Genomic DNA, 14,757 nt, shown 5'->3' with positions numbered 1-14,757 from the left:
AAGCCCATTTACTTCTGTCCTGCAGACTTCCCTTGTGGTGGGTCTGGTCCTCACCTAGAAACCTCGCCAGGCTGGAACTCAGGCTAAATTATCCACTATTATAGATCCCTCTCTCTATCTCCTTGGCTTTGGTATGAAGCTCCAGGAACTTCCCAATAAGAAAGACCTGGAAGTCACCACAATTATGCTGACAGGGCAGAGGGTTACTGGTTGATCTCAGGAAGAAAGAAAAGGGCCAGTCCTCCCTGGGGTAATTGAAGGAGGAAGAAGAAGCCTCTGAGAGGTGTATGAACTGAATAAGTGTCCCCTAGTGGAGAGAAGAGTCTCAGCGAAGCACCACTTTGATATGGTCACAGTCAAATGGGATGCCCTGCCCTCTCTGCCCAGTCTACTCTTAGGTGAAGACCCTGCCTTGCTCTCCGCCTCTTTTGCAAAATCTGGGGGACTTGCCCCCAAAGTGGGTGTTCCATGCCCAATGATGAAGCCTTAGCATGTGCATGCTGCTTCGCCATGTGGATCTCAGAGTCCCCTCTGGTGGTGAGGAGTTCAACCACACTATCAGGGACACCATTTCACCAGCTTGGGTACTGGGTCAGTGTTAATGCTGTCCCCCAGGTGGCCAGGGTCTTTGGAGCCCTCATCCATGATCTCAAGGATCCTTACCTCCCTGCAGGACACTTCCAGTGATAAGCCATCTGTCCTCATGCATCTGAAGCAATAAGGACAGATTGGGTGCAGGGAGTGGAGAGAAGTGTTGAGGGGCCACCTCCCAGGTGCAAATAAGCAGAAACATTGTCAGGCTGAAAAAACTCCCGGCACTTATTTGAGTGCCTTGGAAGTGGGAAGACCACATGTTCTCACACCTCCAGCTTCTCTGCCTCTGAGAGAATGTGAACTATGCTAAAATGCCTGGAAGAGAAACCAGAACCCCAACAAGGTAGCAAACGTGCATTTACCCCACCCACCTCTTCTCCAGGGAGCAGCTTAGGTGCAGCTGCAAGGCTGGTGAATGAGACCACCATCCCACATCTGCCAAATCCAAAATGCAAAGGCCCAAATCCTCATTGTTTTCAGGTAGCAAAAAGTTTAGGATTCCTATATAAGCCCACATTTTAAAACATGCCTATGGCACTGAAATGAGTCTGCGCCAGAATTACCAAGCAAAGAAGCAGAGATGGTGACCAGATTCTAAAAAAAGAGAACCTTAGAAGTTACCACACGTGTATTGGGCCAACAGGAAGCCCAAACTTGCCACTGGGTTTAACTTGGATTGCTCTATATTCAACTGTTAAACTAGCTCTTGCTTTCTCGAGAACAAAAAGGAACCTTTTGGTTCTGATGGAAGAAATAGAGTCTAGATGTCCCACAAAGCCTGCCTGACCTTTCATAGGAGAACACTCTTCTTCAGGAAGATTTGAGTGTTGATCTAAATCAGGGGTCTTCAAACTATGGCCCGCAGGTCACATATTGTATTTATTCCCATTTTGTTTCTTCACTTTCTAAATAAGATCTATGCAGTGTGCATAGAGATTTGTTCAAATTTTTGTTTTTACTATAATCTGGCCCTCCAGTCTGAAGGACAGTGAACTGGCCCCCTGTTTAAAAAGGTTGAGGACCCCTGATCTAAATGATAGGTTGAGATTCCCCTATAATATGGATATATACGTTGGTATAAACCAGACTACGTGATTTCATAAGCCTAATGTCACCTTCAGACCACACTTTCTCCATTACTGGTTAAATATCACCAGCAGCATGTTGTGTTACTTTGGGTAATGGCTTGCTTTCTCTGGGCCACTGTTACACCTTTTGCAAAAAGTAGTTGTTCTAAACAGTTTCCAACACTATTCTGTGGATGATCTGAGCATTACCAATTTGTGCATAACTATCCAGTGTTGAAAAACATTAAGAAAGTGATCTAAGTCAGAGCCCGTCAACTCCATGTGCTAAAGTGTATCACCCTACTTCAAAGGGCACTGCCAAGTCCCCCAAGGTTATGAAAGCAAGGGTTCCTCTCTCCCCCCCATCCCCTCCCTGCCAGCTCACCTTGAGCAACTTCCAGTTGTTGCTTGACATTTCCACTAAATTTGACATGCTTCCCATGTTCCTTGTTTGTAGGATGTTTCTTTCTTGGTCAATGTTCCCCTTCTCTCTTCCCTGACAGGGTGCTCCCATATAGAGAGAGGGAGGAAAGGAGTTCTTCCTTGGAAGTATGACCCTTTAATTCAAGGCCTAGCTGAAACCTGTGATACCCTAGCCTTGGGGTATTGGGGGGGGGTCCCAAGATTGAGCCTCCTTATTGTTCTGCATGGTCTCCACATACTCCCTGTGCCCTTGGGAATGGGGAAACAAGAATATTAAAACCCCCTGGGATGATTGCCTTGGCATTGGGGGACTTTTTTTCACCAAGGTAGCAGGGACAAGAGAAATCAATATAAAAATGGCAGCCTCCTCACAGTTTGCTATCAAGCTGCCAGCACTGGGTATGCAGTGGACAATCTAACTGGAACACTAAGGTCAGGAGCTAGTCTTCCAGCATTTCTCTGACCTGAGGATCCCAGCGACGAAGCTATGATGTTCCCCCAACCTCCAGCCTCACCATCACATTGCCCGCCTGATGGAGTGGGGTTCTTCATCCATGCAACATATCTCCTTGGCTCTGAACCAGCTGTCATGAGCTTGCATCTGCTTCCTAAGACAGCTCGCCTTCTCTCCTTGTAGATGAGTATAGTGACACCCACAGGTGGCATGGCCTCAAGTGGCATGGTTGGTGCTTGTCCCTCTAGAGCCTCAAGTGCCTACAACATGCTGTCTCATCCCCTTGCTTGCTCGGCCATAAAGATCCCATGGCACCTGGGACACCTGTTCTCCCCACATAGCCAACTATGTAGAACATGGTGGATGTCCTGGATATCAGCTGTTGAGTGTCCACTGATGATGAACAATCCCTGCATGGGTGGACACGTGTGTGTTTGTGTGTTTTGTGTGTATGTGTGTTCACAAAGGAGTTTGTCAATGGACTACTGCACTCACCTCATAAAAATTGCAATGTGGAGATGAAAAAAAATTATACTTCTGTGTCTGCTCTTTTGTTCTCAAAGCCTGTCGCTAGTTTTCAAAGGAGCTATTTAGTGCTCATTTGGGCAGCACTTCTAGTCAAACCAAACGAGCAGTTTGGTGGTGTTTGCTTGGCTTTGTGAGGGCACATTGGCCTCAGTTTGATTCCCCCACTCGGGGGACCAACTGCCCCAGTTTCTTTTGGACAAAGGGGTGCAGGCAGTTCCAAGAAGATGATACTTTCATATTTGAAACTTGCACCATTCCAGGGGAAATCAGGACAAGCTAGTGACTAAGTAGCTCCTTCAGAAGCAAGCAAAGTGTGAGATCAAGAGCCAGTGAAAACCCTGAATTGGGGAAGTCCCAGAAAGGACCCTGAGGCAAGTGAAGAAGTGAAACAGCACCCCAAAATAGGGGTGGTCACTAAGCAGTTTACTTCTATTCCATCTGGTCCGGAACCAAAAGAATACATACACCTCAAATCTCAATGCAGCAAGGGGTGGGAGGTGCACCAGATCTACTCAGTCGTGGCCTGAGAGTCCCAGCTGAGCTGACTCACACCCCTGAAGACAGTCACCAGGCAAGGAGTCTCAGGGAGAGTCCTATAGCCCTGCCACGTGTCACTCCAGACCTGCCTTCCAAGCCTCAGATGTTCCTCAGAGGCAACAGGCAATCACTAAAGCATGTCTTGGAAATTCATGCCAAATTCACCACCACCACCCCACCACCATTGCCATTTTTTCTCGAGCAAAACAAACTGACCTCCCAGATCATATACAAGTTGCTCAGAAATTCAGTAGCTCCTCATTTCCACAATCACCCCCTCTATAGCCTCCAGGTAAAACAGTTCACTAAAATGGGAATTCCTAAATCAGACACTTCCCAGGACATTGCCAGGATATGCCAACATCCCTTACTAGGCTATTCAAGGAGCCAACAGGCAAACACTACAAAGACCAATAATCCTGGTCTCCATAAATAATTTCCCTCAGGGTCACAGACCTTCCCTGAGACCAATGAGCCCTTTTTCTGCTCCCTCTCAAAGCTCTGCTTAAAGCTTTAGTGCCTCGCTAAGTTGTGTGCACCTAGAGCAGGTTTTACCTTTGGAAGAAACATTCTTTGTTTTATCTCCTTTGGTGCATCTCATAAAGATTGGTTATGTGTTTGTATACACATGGGTGTGCCCTGCTGCTGTACCCTCCAACTATAAAAAACATACTGAGGCAAGCAAGGGCTTGGGTTCTTGCCAAGAGAGAAGAAGAAAACAGGGCTGGTGTATTTGTATTCTCCGAATCTCCTGAGGCCTCTGTCCTATCTTACCACCTACCCCCACACCAAGCATGGCTAGGCCACAGGACACTTTAGCACCTATATATCTCTTTATCCCCATGAGAAATGGAGAGAGAGATTGCATCCTGATATATTTCTGGCAAACTCTTTTGCTCTCCCATCCAGAAACAGCTGCCTCATTCCTATTTGAGCACCAGCTAAGCTCTCTCAATTATGAATTCCTGCTAGAATTATTCCTGCTTCCAGACCACCTATCCAAAGTCAAACCACCCCGGATCCAGGGCATTTTTTAGGGAGAAAAGGACATGATCCAATGAGATAAGGAGAAACAGGTGATCTGCTGTAAGAGGATGCTCTATGAAATGAGGGGGAAGTAAGCAGGAGCCCTGGGTCCGTAGAATGGTGGCTTCCCCAACTCCTGAACCCACCAACACAACCCAGGGAAAAGTTACCTATTATGCCTCTGTCAGCATCTCAAATCAAACGAGTCAACCCTCTACTACTTCTAAGCTTCAAGATTCTCTCCGGGGGCCGGAGAAATAGCATGTCTTTCATGCAGAAGGTCATTGGTTCGAATCCCGGCTCCCATATGGTCCACAGAGCATGCCAGGAGCGATTTCTGAGCATGGAGCCAGGAGTGGCTCCTGAGCGCTGCCGGGTGTGACCTCCCCCCCCCCAAAAAAAAAAAAAGATTTCCCAAACTGCAGAAATGACATTTACAGCTACTGTGCCTTTGCTTCATTCCTGGCTTTGACTCTGAGGCTTTCCCTAAGCAAGAAACTCAAATTTCAAAGGTTTTGGTAGAGTCTGCTATGCTATTCTAAAGCCACCCAGCAGAGGGCGCTGTGGGCATGCACTGCCTACCAGAATGGAGGGTGTGGAGGGAGTGGGGGCTGATGATGATGTTGGGGAAAGAGGAGTGACAGGCCTGGAGGCTTTAGAAGCTATTCCTGTCCCCTGTCAACAGTCTTTTTTCTCTGCTAAGAATGGCTGGTTAGTGATGCCTAGGAAGCCCACTAAAAGACTGTGCTAGTCACTATTCATACAGACCCAGATTAACTCACCTGAGACTAGCCTCCCCCTGCTCCATTCTCTCCACCATAGCATAACCAACCTCCAAATTTCATGCAATGCCCTCTTCTTTTAGGAAGCCTTCCTTCCCACAACCATTCAACGCAGCTTCTATTGGGAGGTGTAGTGAGTAAAATGTATGAACATTCTCTCCCCAGCCCGCTTCATGCTTGGAGGTGTCTCCAGGGCACTGGCTATGTACGCTCAGATCAGAGGCTCTCTGTGAGAATAGATCATATCTCCCTCAGACAATGAGTCTTACCAAATATGCCCCTGCCCTCACCTCTGCCATCAGATTGTCCAATGATCCCTGCTTTAAGACTGGCTACAGTCCATAATCACTGTCAACAGATCTGCCTTTGAGGGAATAACATTTCCTACATTCCCCAAAAGGTAGAGCTAACAGGAACCCAAGACCTAGGAGCTTTGCACTAGGGAGGGGTAAGGAATGAATTTGATGAAGAAGAGAAGGGGGGAAGATCACCGGTCTGAGACCAAAGCATTGAAATAGACAGAGGAGAATGAGGATACTTGTGAAAGGCAGGTGCTTTCATGCGTCACCACCATTCCCAGTTCTGCTTCTGCTATCCCTTCATCCAACCTCCAGGACACCCAACCCACCTCCCTCAGCCTTTGCAGGAAAATGCTTGCTCAGAGGGTGGCATCTGGGGGTAGGGGGTAGAAGCTCCTGACAAAGTCTTTATATTAGTCTTTACTAAGGGTTGGGAAAAGGTCTGCTGGTTTTCCTGGAGTCCCTCACCCTGCAGCTCCCAGTCCTGAGAGAACTTGTAGAGAACAACTCCCTCCCTTGCAGGGTTAGGAGCTGCAGCCAGGCGCCTCTCTTCTGGACCACCAATAAAATCAAATGACTCAAGTCATCCACTTTCTTCCTCCCTGAGACTACTGCCTGCTCTGGGGTTGAGACAAATCAGGAGAGTCTGGGGGTCCCAGGGGAGAGGTGAGCTCCACACAGCAAAGATGGCGGAGGTGCTTGTCCCAGCTCCCTGTCCAGTCTTCTCTAATTTTGACCACCTGTAGTTTCGCTCTTCTCAGATCTCTCTCTTTCCAAATATCATTGGCCCTGCCTCAGATTCCTCTCTCCTGATGCCCCAACTAGGACTCTCTCAATTTCCACCTTGCCCCTCACCTGCCTTGAACCAACTTTTAACCCAGGGAGCCACCTGTGTCCTTAACTCCAAACCCTGCCAATCAAACTGCTCTGCCCTCCTCCAGTTGCAGCCTGACATCAGAGGGAGCAGGGCCAGGTGGGATCTACAGAGACCAAGGCTCATTCCAGCACCCCTGCAGCTCCTCCACCATCACCCATAGTTCCACAAAAACATGAGCGCCGACCTCCATGCACCCTCCTCCACCTCTAGGTCTTGGTCTCCCAGATACATTGAGATCTCCATTTCCATTTGTGGGATGATAGTGATAGTACAGTAGGCAGGGCACTTGCTCTGCATGCTGCCTGTTGGGTTACTGATCCTACCCTAATCAATAATTGTACTTCACCCTAGGGTGTGATCTGATGATAGTATATTGGATTATTCCTTACTTGGTATTCTGCTCCCACCCTAGGGTGGTACCTGATTCTTGTCAATAAAAGCAAGGGTCTGAGGTAGGCTGGGGCTCATTCTTCGGTCTTCTCCCACTGAGCTGCACTCCATTTTAGGAGCAGAAGCTTTTGTGGTTTGAATTCCTTGCTTGAGCACTGGATTTCCTGAACCCATTCTTGTACCTCTTTGCTGTGTGAATTATTTCCTGCGGATCTCTACAACTGGAACTGTTCCCTAATCGGACAGGGAAATGGGAACTGCCTTTCCTGTCTGGGAGCTGGTGGGAATCAAACCTTAACCAATCTCCTAGAGAACATGACACTTCACTGCCAACCTGGGTTTGATACCATATGGTCCCCCAAGCCCTGCCAAGAATAGTCCCTGAGCAGGCCTTGAACATCACAGGATATGTCCCTACAGAGAAACACACACACACACACACACAAATAATAATAGTCCCCTGGACACCCATCAGGCTTTCCTGAACCACTCCCCAAGTTCAGGGTCCTCCACCCTCCCAGGAATCACCTAAATTCCCAGCCATCCCCTACTTGATGAAGAAACTCCTCCCTATTCCTTCACAGGGCCCCAAGGCTAAATCATGTCCCTGAGCTCTAAAAACCTCACCCTGCACCCCCAGGCTACCCAACACTCCAACCGTGAACTCTAAGCACCCTCTGTACCTTGGCTGCTTGTGCCCTGACTTCTGCCCTGAACAGGGGTCCCAGTTCCAATCCCAGTACCAGCCCCAAAGTCCCTGGGCATCCTCTCTATGTCGGGTCCTCATTTCAGAGCCAGCAGCATTGACTCTGCTATCACAAAGGCGTCGCCGTGGGAACCAGGAGGGGGTACATTAAGAGCAATTAGCCCGCACACAGTTGGCAACGATACCTTAATAAATAATAGTCTGAACGTCATGTAAATAAATATTACAGCACAGTATGGGGGCAGGAGGCAAGACGAAGGACGCTAGCAATTTGCAGGAAAGCTTGGAGATTAGCAGGTACCAATGCTGCCCCGGAGATTCCTGTACCCCAGGGGGCTGCGCCAGCTGCCAGAGAAAGGAAAGGCTCTGAGCAAACTCCCAGGGCCAGGAAGGCAAAACAAAACTATCTGTGACAAGAATAAAGGTAACCCCCCAGGGAAAGATCTAAGGATACAAGTATAGTAGGAGGGGGCAGAACTGGGCGCCCCAGGTAGAAAGGAGGAACCCCACACAAACATGGCAAGTTGCCTCCCTTGAGGTCTCTTCCTTCTCTGAAGGCTCCTTGATCAGACATTGGGCTGCACTCCCACTTAATATCTCCATCCCAGGCCCAGGGGCCTCATACGGCCTCTTCTCTTCACCCCAAAATTGCTCACTATATCTCATGCTAAGGTTTGGAAGCCTTCAATGCCACATCTGATTGAGGGCTCCCATCATATACCTTCTCCAGACCTGCCCTCTGCTACAGACTAGCTCTCCTCTTGGATGTTTCAGGCCCTTGCCTGCCCACACCAAGTTCTTATCCTCCATCTGGATCAATCAGATCCATCTTCTCCAGGTCCATTCATGGGGCTCCTTCCTGCCAGCTACTGAGGCCCTGCCTGATGCCTCTCTCACATCTCCTACCACCAAGGAATCCTTTGCTCCTACCATATAGGTGTTTGAGGAACCTTTCCATTCCTTTCTGCTTCTCCTCACTCCAGAACCTAATCCCCAAGTTTCTCACTGGAATGGTAGCAACAGATCTGCCTCAGGGATCTTCACCCCACCGTAGAGTGCCCCTATGAGCAGAGTGAAGCTAGAAAAACATCTCAGGGGATAAAGAGATAACACAGTGATTAGGGGACTTGCCTTGTACGCTGCTGACTCCAGTTCCATACTTTGTACCATGTATAGTCCCCCAAACACTGCCAGGAATGATCCCTGAGCACAGTCAAAAGTAAACCCTGAGCACAGCTAGGTATTGCCCAAAACCAATAATAATAAATAAATAAATAAATAAATAAATAAATAAACAAACAAATAAGATCAGACCTCTCCTTGCTCAGATGTCTGATTCCAGGAAAATCAAGCTCCTTAACAGCCTTCTACAATGGCCCAACATATACTAAGTTCAATAAAATACAAAACACTAAACTCTAATATCTGTCTCTTCCCTAAATCTCACACTCCTGCTCAGTTGTCCTCTGTTCCCACTGTTGGAATTACACACTAGATTTTTCACCTTTCTAAAATACACACTTTAGCCCTTTCCACTCCTTTGAGTCCTTGTTACTAGAATGGTCATTCTCCATGAAGCTCACCATGCTATCCTACTAACAGTGAGTCTTTCTTCCTCCCACCAAAAGCTACACCTCATCCTCCTTGCCCTGCTTCCTATTACCCTATAACACTCAATGTCTTCTGAGATGTTGCAGACAATGCTTTATTCTTCCTTTCTCTCCAAACTAGAAAGTTTGCGCTAAGAAAGCACAGCTGTAGATGTGGAGAGAAAGGAACTCTTATCCACTGATGAGGGGAATGCCATCTAGTCCAACCTCTATGAAAAGCGATATGGATATTCCTCCAAAAACTGGAAATTGAGTTCCCATTCAATCCAGCTATTCCACTCCTAGGGATATACCCTAGGAACACAAGAATACAGTACAAAAATTCCTTCCTCACACCTATATTTATTGCAGCACTATTCACAATAGCCAAGCTCTGGAAACAACCAAGATGCCCTTCAACAGATGAATGGCTAAAGAAACTGTGGTACATATACACAATGGAATATTATGCAGCTGTCAGGAAAGATGAAGTCATGAATTTTTCCTATACATGGATGTACATGGAATCTATCATGCTGAGTGAAATAAGTCAGAGGGAGAGAGATAGATGCAGAATAGTCTCACTCACTTAAGGGTTTTAAGAAAAATAAAAGTCATTTTTGCCACTATCCTGAGACAATGAGAGGAGGGCTGGAACTTCCAGCTCACTTCATGAAGCTCACCACAAAGAGTGATGAGTGCAGTTATAGAAATAAACTACACTAAGAACTACCATAACCATGTGAATGAATGAGGGAACTGAAAAGCCTGTCTAGAGTACAGGTGGGGTGGGGTGAGATGGAGGGAGATTTGGGACATTGGTGGTGGGAATGTTGCACTGGTGAAGGGGGGTGTTCTTTACATGACTGAAACCTAATCACAATCATATTTGTAATCAAGATGTTTAAATAAAGATATTATTAAAAAAAAAAGAAGTATGGCTGTGTTCCTTCTGTTGTATAATCAGTACCTAGAACAGTGGCAGGAACATCAGAGAGATTAAAAACAGTTAAAGGAAGAGAAGGAGGGAATGAAGGGAATAAAAGAGGGGGCCAAGTTTGTTTCTGGAGAAAGGACAAGTGTTAACAGAGTGAAGACCATTGGATCATGAAATCTGGGACTCTCCTAGGAGCCAAAGAAATGTATGTGACAACTCCGTATCAGCTTAATGCCCAGGATGAAGGAGTCCCAACAATCAACAGCTCAGTAGAACATCCAGCCCCATGGCAGGGCACCTTGGTTCTACCTTAGGCTCATTACAGGTACTCCAGGCTCTACCTCAGGCTCTACCTCAGGCCCTAGCAAGTGCTGGACCCTAGAGCTGCAGGCAGCACTGCCTGGTAAATCCCTGGTAACAGTCACAGTAATTACTGGTTGTGTGCGATTAGGGGATAATTATGCTTAATAAGTCCAAAAGTAATTACTATGCAGACTGCAGGCTGCTTTGGAAAACAGAGGCCCCTGGTGAGCAGGGCCAGGGAACTGGGAAGGGGAAGAATGGACTATGTGGGACATGAGGGCTGTGGTCCTTTCTCCCACAAATGTCTGCATCCTCTGCAGCATCCCGCCCCAGGCTCACTAACTTTGTGATGAGATGCTGACACTCCCATAGACAGAGCCTTTGGTCTCTAAAGCTCCCATCATTCTGCATCCAACTTCAGCTCTTCCTGTCCAGACGGCCACCACCCCTCCTCTCACATACACCCTAGTTTCTCTCTGTGGCCCCTGAGACCCCATGCACAGAGAAAGGCACTGAGGCTCAGAGTGTGGATAAATTACAAGATTCATGTTCAGTTTCTCTGATGCCAAAATTTATTCCTGGAAGTCATGTAGAACCAGTCCAACCCATTTTCCCAGGGACCACCCAAAACCCCCTTGGGTTTGGAGGTTTTAAAAGAGCAGAGGCTTGGGGCCATATTCAGACACATTTAGGAGATCTATGCAATGCCAAGGGTAGAACCTGTGGGGCTGGAGTGATAGTAAGCAGGTACTTGCCTTGTATGTGGACAACCCAAGTTCAATCTTTAACACCCCATACAGCTCCCTGAGCACTGCCAGAGTGATGAGTGCTCTGCCTGAGTGAAGAGCCAGAAATAAGCCCTGATTATCACTTTTTATTTTTGCAGCCCAAAAATAAAACAAAAAGATGAACTATTGTTTGGTGATGGAGCAATAATAAAATAGGGAAGGTCTATTCCCCCCTCCCTTGGGTTTGAGCTCCATCACAAGTTCCTGAATTCAAAGCAGGGAATAACTCCTGAACACCACCAGGTATGATCTACCTTCCAAAAAAATAAACAAAGGTAGCACTTGGGCCTATTACATGCAGACCACCTGGTCCAATCTTTTTAGCTAGCTCCCCAGCCTGAGCTATTTGCTTCTTGACTCTAGAGAGAAGCAGGGATGGACCTGGTTTCCCTATGAGACAGAGATAAAGGATGTAATGAAGAAAAAAGTTTCCTGGTTATTTTATAGGTTCTCCTGCCTATGACCTAGACTAGCAAGTCCCTTGATCCCTCTAAGCCTCTATGATCCCATCATGGAAAGAGCACATGGAAAGACAGCCCTATTTCATAATCTTTGGTTCTACTCCCTCAAGCCAACCTGGACACCTGGGACTCCAGAACTGGGTGGCCATCAGGTTGCTATATCAAATTCTAAAAGGAAGATCAACCTTCTCTCCATGGTAGACAGTGCAGTACAGTTTCCTTTTTCCCTCGGGCATCAAACTGCCCATTAGGGGCCACTTCCTAGATTCTTTAGATAGGGTAGTATGGGGCCCTGTGTTCTAGACACATAGTTCTGTCCTTCCTTGGCCCCAAATATGTCTCATGATTTTCAGAAGGGGAGAGGAGTGGATGTTTACAGGGCATCAACATTATTAACATGAAAATATTTTTCCTAACTTTTCCACCATCATTTAGATTAACATTCATTTGTTTCGGGGAGCAGACCATGTATAGGAAGTTGAGCTTCTGCCTTTCACATAAGTAACTCAGGTTTGTCCCTGTCATCCCATATGGTCCCCCAATCCTACCAAGTGTGATCTTTGAGCACATAGCCAAAAGTAATCTCTGAGCACTTCCAGGTGTGGCCCCCAAACAAAAACAAACCAAAAAAGATTCACTTATTTACCAATATTTCTAATAGATGATAAGGTGACATTTTGCTGTCTGATTTCTCAGTTAATCTCTATATCGGCCTTGTTACAGCAAGGGCAGTATTTTCCATATTTGATGCATTAGGAACTAAAGCCCAGCAAGGCCAGCCAAGTGAACTGATTAACAAAGGGTAAAAACAAGCTTTGAACCCAGATCTGGCTTCTACTACACTGTGACCCCTAAGATGTACTTGTTTCCACACCACTCATATATCCTATAGTATCTGGAGTATTGGTTAAAAGTGTAAAGCAAACTGCAAGAGGCAAATCTTCCTTCCCCATAGCATTAGAGACAAGTGGATATTCAGAGATTATCAAAGCCCTCTGATCCCCCACACCCACTGGCTTCTTTTTTTGGTTAACTGTCCAATACAACTGATGCCCCATGGAAAATTTTCATCAAGGTTCAAGGAGGGGGTTGGTATCTGAATGAGCAAATACCACAACAGAGCAATCCTCTGCCTGGAGCAATGCAACTTGAGGACAGAGCGTGCACATGGACATAATTAAAATCACTCCTGTGCCCCAGATCACCAGATCTGCCAAGGGAAAGAACAGAATGGACTTCAGAAGACCAACAAATGGGGAATCAGGAGGCAGTATGCAGCCCCAGGCTCCCAGAGTAGCAAAACAACTGCTACTGCTGCAAAAATAACGGAACTATCCACCGGCCATAAAATCAGTCCCATGGATATGAAGAAAGCTAGAAGATGATTACTTTTTTTTCTCTGAGACTATTGAAATTACACTTGATGTTGAAAAAAAAATAATCACTCCCTCACAAAATAAAATAAACAACCAAAAAAAAAAAAACACCATCAATTCAGGGCGAGGTGAGGTAAGCAAGGGTTGCTCCCAAACTATCATCCCACAAACCTGCTGAGCCCAGGAGATTCTGATGCAAGGTCTGGAAGGGACTCTCCCTCCAGGACATTCTGCAAATACCTTTACAGCCTAATGTGGGTTAGGGACTGCTCTGCTGCCCAGTCAAGTTTCAGCACCAGGGACAGAGGCACCCACGGCCACACGTGAGGGCTGATCTATTTGGTCCCATGCCCAATGGTATGCTTACTCAGTAACCCTTAGCATTCCTCTTTATGGGTGAATAGGCTCCCACTCTCCCCCATTTTTTCCCTTGACCCAGAGCAGTAGGAGAGTATCTTTACATCACACACACACACACACACACACACACACACACACACACACACCATTTGGGGTTTGGGGAACATATTCAGGGCCCAGCCTGTATGGAAGTGCCAGGACTGTGTCTTGACATTTTTTTATTCTCTTTGCACCATTCTGGTCCTCACCTTCTCTCAAGCATTTTCCAGTGCTGTTTCTCCAGAATGAATCAACACCTGCTACCCACCACTCCTGGAACTTCTGCAGCCTTGCTCCTTCTCAGAGTTCCCGCGGTGCCTGACTTGTTTCTCTCTCACAGCTCCAAGTATTCTCCAGAAGTCAATATCTTCTGGTCCTTTAACATCCTTTGAGACAGAAGTCCTGCTTCTTTTCTCAGAGAGCATCAGCACCAAAGTGGAGCATCGTTAAGACAGTCTCTGCTCCTAGCTCAGCCCCAGGGCTTTCTTGAAGACCTCAGAGTGACATCATCCCAAGGGACTGAGACACCAAGACACCAGCACCCCATCCAGGTCATCCCCCACTTAGTCTTAGACTTCTTACAGCCCAAGCGCCTGTTCCCAGCACCCCTGGGAAGAATTTTGGGGCTAGAGTTGCTATGGTAACTCTGGTACCAGCCCTTGTTATGAATTTTGCTCAGGGCACACAATGATATGACCTGGAATTAGAAACTGATCTCATCAGGAAAGGGAAGGGAGTAGACATCAGAAAGCTCTGTACAGCCAAGGCAATATTCCAGCAAGCAGTGTGACTCTGACAAGCTCTCAGCTGCCCCACTAGCCAAAGGCACACTTGTGTGAGCATGGAGAGGGTCAGACCAGACAACCTGCAAGCTCATTGGCTCAGTGGACACCTCCAAGAGAGCTCTAGTGAAGTCATTAAGGCCACCATGACTTTCATCTACCAATTCCTGGGAGAAGTTAAGACATAGTCAAAGAAATCATGAAAATCTTTGGTTTAGATATCTCATGTAAGACCAGAAAGCAGAAACAAGCTAGTGAGGTGGAAGTAAACCAGGACTCCCTGCTGAACTGGTCTTTCCCTCCCCAGAGAGAAGTATCAGGGATGCTCTTTCACCAAATTACACCAAACAGCCCTTCCTTTGTCCCACTAATGCTCCCTCTAGAAATTTATGCTTGGGAAAATGCAGCAACAGCTGGAACACAAAGAAGCATGCCATGT

The sequence above is a fragment of the Suncus etruscus genome, chromosome 4 (genome assembly GCF_024139225.1).
Source record: "Suncus etruscus isolate mSunEtr1 chromosome 4, mSunEtr1.pri.cur, whole genome shotgun sequence".
Taxonomy (NCBI): Eukaryota; Metazoa; Chordata; class Mammalia; order Eulipotyphla; family Soricidae; genus Suncus; species Suncus etruscus.
This window is presented reverse-complemented; position numbering follows the sequence as displayed.